This window comes from Tachypleus tridentatus, chromosome 6 (genome assembly GCF_004210375.1).
Source record: "Tachypleus tridentatus isolate NWPU-2018 chromosome 6, ASM421037v1, whole genome shotgun sequence".
In the NCBI taxonomy this organism is placed as follows: domain Eukaryota; kingdom Metazoa; phylum Arthropoda; class Merostomata; order Xiphosura; family Limulidae; genus Tachypleus; species Tachypleus tridentatus.
In genome coordinates, this window is record NC_134830.1 from 70,130,813 (window position 1) to 70,136,812 (window position 6,000).

Below are 6,000 nucleotides of genomic sequence, written 5' to 3' on the forward strand. Positions count from 1 at the left end.
AGCACAGATACAACAAACAAACACGCAATCTTTAATAACATATACAAAGAATGATAACGCTTCTGTGCCAATTCAGGTCACAGTTTGTAACAAGATAAAAAACAAAAATACTTTTAATATAATGACATAGTGGTTATCTTGATAGCTTGTAAAAAATAAAATTCGAGGTATGATTGCTGAGGTTGTCAAATCGTTAATAACCAAGTGTGTAGTTTTGTACTTAAAATTTTTTGAGTACAACAGCATTAGATATGACGTAATTTCTATCTGTTACTAATTTTCTATTAAAACTTTGAATTCAACTTAAATGTTCAGAGTTAAGAAAAAGTTATTTCGAAGCTCGAAATCAATTAGGAATTGATAAGTACTCTCTGATTATTCAAAGTTCAACTTGAATGGCATCCTAAGTAGCCTTAGGTTTTGGTTTTGCCAGAAAAACTTGTTTTCGTATGGGAGGAACAGAGGGTGTAATGTTCACGACATTCCTAAATTTGGAAGCTTTTTTTGAATTTATAAATATTCCTGTTCATTTAAGCTTGAGAAATTACAGTTAGATTAAAAATATAAGCTTTCCCTGGTTAGCAATAAGCATCTTTTACTAGGAACTTGAAATTCGGCAATCTGTATGTTGTCACAAAATGTAAAAATGCTTATATAAAGTTAATAAATATTTATCAGACGGCGCACGAGAATCTAATAACTTGATAAATCGAAATGCTATCAAGCGATTAGTTGCCCAATGTTAAGAACTACATTTCAGGTTATTGTGCTTTTAAATGACACTTCAATCGTGAATTCACATAATTGATGGAAGCCATAATGCTGCGAATATAGACACTAATATACATAAACAGAAAAAGCGTTGCAGTGTATAACTTCAAAATAGCTTGATTCACAACTTTTACAATTGTGGGCTTTGAGTAAGCCCTATTAACTTTAGTTAGGAAATTCCTCTGTAGGATTTAAAATATCAAATGTATGGACTGTTAAACTGTAGTTTGTTCACTTATACGATATCATACGCATTTTCAAAATAAATTAGTAAAATTCCTACCTAGGTCATCTATACATGTTTGTTTGTTTGAAGTTAAGCACAAAGCTACACAATGGACAATTTGTGCTCTGCCCATCTGGGATACGAAAACCCGGTTTTTAGCGTTGTAAGTCAGCAGAAGTGCCACTGGGGGTAGAAGGAGGAGGGCTACTACACATGAAAACCTAGCGATGATATATTTGCTGCTTTTGTTTCAGTTAAATCGTTATTACCAGCGAATGTGTCTTCTTATAACAAGGCCACACTGGGCTATCTGCTGTGTCCATTGAGTAAATTGAACCCCTGACTTTAGCGTTGTAAATCCGAAGGCTTATTTTCTTTTGTTTCTTTGTTTTTAAAATTTGCGCAAAGCTACACAAGGGCTATCTGCGCTAGCCAGCCCTAATTTAGCAGTGTAAGACAAGAGGAAAGGCAGCTAGTCATCACCACCCACCGCCAACTCTTGGGCTACTCTTTTACCAACGAATAGTGGGATTGACCGTTACATTATAACGTCCTCACGGCTGAAAGGGCGAAAGTGTTTGGTGTGACGGGGATTCGAACCCGTGACTTTCGAATTTTAAGTCAAGTACCTTAACCACCTGGCCACCGAAGACTTACTGCTGTTACTATTACCAGTGAAAGGGAAATGTAAAAACTGAAATATACTTTGAGCGGCATCACATAATTTGTTACATTGGTTCGATTACTACACATGGCTTGCGTTGTTTCTTACTTCTTTTATATATGTATATACACTATTCATAAAAATTAAAGGATAATGAATTTTTTTTAAACTAGAAGAATTTTAGTTTAACAATTATATATATATATACGTGTGTGTGTGTGTATGTGTATAATAATCACTAGTTCATTCTAATCAGTTTAAGGAGAGGCAAAAATATTTTAATAGGCTTAACAACTATGACATAAAATGATATAGATTGACCATATTTATAAACTTATTTTGGAACCTCATCTCGTATTTACATTTGCTTATAAAACATTTTCAATTTTATAAAAAAAACTGAAAAGTTTAAATGATCGAGTCCATATTTATACAATATGGACACCCTTCGAGCATATGACATGCCACCCAGCATGATGTACAAAGGAACCTAGTGAATATATCCGATCACTAGACTAGTAATAATGGACTACGAGAAAGATGATAAAAGATCAGTGAATGATGTGGGTTTAATAAAGGAGAGGATATAAGATGTTAAAAACGTTGAAACTTGATAAAAAAAAAGTCACAATACTCGGTTAAACGTATTGTATTTGTTAGGATCTTCATAGTATAAACTTTTAAAAAACGTTCCAGTTCACCGAAGATGCAGTCGAGCGTAACAATTGTTTCCATTTTAGGGTTGTAAAAACCTATTTTAAAACTAATTCGAAATGATATTGAATTATTCAATATGGTAGCATGTGATCGGACACAATCCATGAGCTTTGTGATGGTGTTCTTTTCTTCATAAATGTAGGTACTCTGGCAGGGCTCGAATACGTAAAAAACCTAATGACGTTTGCTTAATATGTTTCCAAAGTCATGGCAAAATGTCGGTCTCAATGAAAGCAAGACTACAACTTAACTGTGTCTGTGTTGTGTCAACTGTGATATTATAGCAGGGGTTGTTTTATGTGCATCGAGGGTGGAATCCAATCTAACTGAGTAGCATTTGCATGTTTGAAACCTATGAATACTTAGATATTTATGAACACGTTTTAAGAGCCATGGAGAAACCTGCGGCTAACAAGCCATTCGATATTTATAACAAATGATATTACTTCCCATGAAGCAAGTATGATACACGCCTGGTTTCAAAGGAACTTTGTCAGTGTCATGGAAGTGAGCACCCTCAATCCAGTCCATAATCCTATAAAACATCTTCGGAACCACCTGGAGAGATGAAGTCAAAAGAGCAGAATAGCATTTCAAAGTTAATGGCTGGATGAACCTTTTAATAGTTAGGGCCAACTTTCATGATACCTTTGTCCAAATCTTGATGAACGAATGCTTCACGGAATAACAACTGTTTTTCAGCTTAGCCACAATGATATCCCATATTAGTTATTCAGGTCAACTACAGTGATATTATGTATTAATTATTCACGTCACATACGATGATATTATGTACTAGTTATTCATGTTAACTATAATGATATCTTGTATTAATTATTCAGGTTAACTACAATAATATTATACATTAGTTATTCAGGTTATCTACAATGATATCCTATATTAGTTATTTAGGTGAGCTACAATGATATTAGGCATTAATCATTTAGATGAACTACAACGATATCATATATTAGTTATTCAGGTCATGTTGGATAAATTTGACAACACAATAACGTAGATAAATACATATTGATATCTTAATAGTTGTAAGTTTTACAAACATCTCATATATTAGATAAATATAAAGAAAGAGCAAGTGACAGAAATATCCGAAAATATAACAATGTTTTAAAATCCTTAAAAATGGTTGTCATTCAAAACTTACCTGTACTTTGATAGTAGTTGTGTGTGATATTTCTTAATGGAAAAACTCGGTATTTCAAAACATGAATCTCCAAACGATTAACTGTGACATCTTTTAACCTTTTTCACTTCATACTCCTCTGTATAAAGGTTTCCTGGTGTGTCACTTTTATAAGCTATTGTCTTTTGCCTTTCCTTAAGTGGAAAGTAAAAACAGAAGCACTGCTCTTGGGCAATATCGTGAGCTACCTTCTAGTATGTATTTATCAAAATAACTGTCATTATATATGTGCTACAATCTCCGTTCAAAAAATCGTGTCAGAGCGGTTAATATCAAAGAGTTTTTTTAATTATATAAAATAACTTAACAATTTTACGTTTTAATATAGAACATCTATTTTGTTGGATTATTAGTCTAGTTTAAATATTCGACAGGTATGTATTGTTAATACAGTAGTTTAGGAGCCAAAAAGGTTAGTTTCTTTCTTATTCTAGGCCAGTGTTTCCCAAAGTGGGAGCCGCAACCCCCCTGAGGGGTGTAAAAATTTTTCTGAGCGGTCGCGAAAGATGGGCCGATAATAAATATGTTGATTTATTCTTAATTTTATTTTGTTTGTTTGCCTTTTGAATTTTGCGCAAAGCTACACGAGAGCTATCTACGCGAGCTCTTCCAAGTTCAGCAGTATAAGACTAAATGAAAGAAAGCTAGTTATCACCACCTACAGCCAACTCTTGAGCTACTCTTTTACCAATCCAATTTATAGCGATTGTACACAGAAATTAATTAAAACAGTTACACTCTAAATCCAGTTCAAATATTCGACAGGTATGTGTTGTTAGGCTTTATCGTAAAAGCTTTAAAATATCATGAAAATGCATTACAAATGGAAACCCGTTAGCACGTTATTATCATTATAAATATTGTGTGGAAACAAATTTTGCGCAACAAAAACTACTGACTGTTCAATCAAATAACATTTTTAGTTGTGCTAAAAATAATACTAAGTAATATACCAACTTTATATTAAAGGCACACATTTCGTGTGATATTAGAGTTGTCCCTTATTAATTTTCAACTGAAAATCGACAGAATACAGTAATTCTCTTTTAGTTGAATATTTTGCTATTTCAGCTAGCATCCAACCTAAATTTCATTAGTAATTGTTTCTTTAAGAGTTACAAAGTATTAAGTGTACTATTCTTCACTAAATGAAAATATCAAGAAAAAAAACACGACCTGACGAAAAGTTCGAATGTAGTTTCAGGAATCTAAGTTAGATTTAGGTGAAGTACTTGGTTGTATGATGAAATAACCTCAAGTTCCACTCAAGAATTATTTATCTAACGATGTGCCCAGAAAGGATTTTGATTCTTTGAAGCACTTTTGTCAAATGGCTTTAAAATAACAACAGAGCAAAACACTGCTTTTAAAATAATGAAAAATCGGAAGATTAGTTATGCACTTGTTTGTTTAGAATTAGTTTTCACGTAAAGTTGTACAAGGATTACCTGCACGTGATTGTTCCTAACTTGTTGAGCACTACTCAACATCACCCACCATTAACTCTTGGGCTGCTGTTGTCAGTCTGAAGAGTTGAATATGACTGTTACTCACAGCCTCAATGTTTGTAGAGCAGTTTTTTTTGTGACAATGGGACGCAAACCATGAATCCTTAGTTTACAGTCCGGCACACTAGCCACTAGGCCATATTTTGCAAATAAAAAAATCCTTAAAGATGGTGTGTTTTATATAATTTCAACAAAATGTACCATTGCTTAGAGACAACGCCTTCTAAACAATGTTGAGTTGTAATGAACTCAATTTCATATTACAAACTAATTATGGTTGAGAATTAGACTAGATTTGAAAAATTAGGTAAGCAAATACATCTTTGTCACATTTAATGTAGTTTGGCTATTATGGAAAATATAAACTTATGCACGCATAAAATATAAGTTAATAGAGAAAGAAAATTGATTTAAAAATGTTTTATTTTTCTGACTTTTCGTACATAAAGTTATTAAACATTAGTGATAAATGTGGTGATAGGTTTACGAGCTCTCAGTGGTTCGAAAGCACAACTTTTACTAAACACTTGAGGACCAATTACTTTTTCATTCAAATTGTAAAGCTTTATGAAAGCACTTCTTAACACAGTTAGTTCAGACTTGTCGACAAGTGTTCAAACATAACATAAAGATTGAGATGTTAATTTCTGATTATACGCAGTTTACCACAAAGACTGCACATTACTTCACTGCAATACTTTTGCACCTTTTTATGTTTGAAGCTGTTACATACAGAACAAATTCAACTATGAACTTATTTCTAATCCTTAGTAATATTTCTTCACTTTTTTTCTATTGACGTCTGTGGATTAACGTGTTTGGTAAGTTTAAGTTTGGATTTACTATTAAATACAGTTGTACTTAACAGCAAGCAAAACGCATGTTCAACTTACCTTTAGAAGAACGTGGA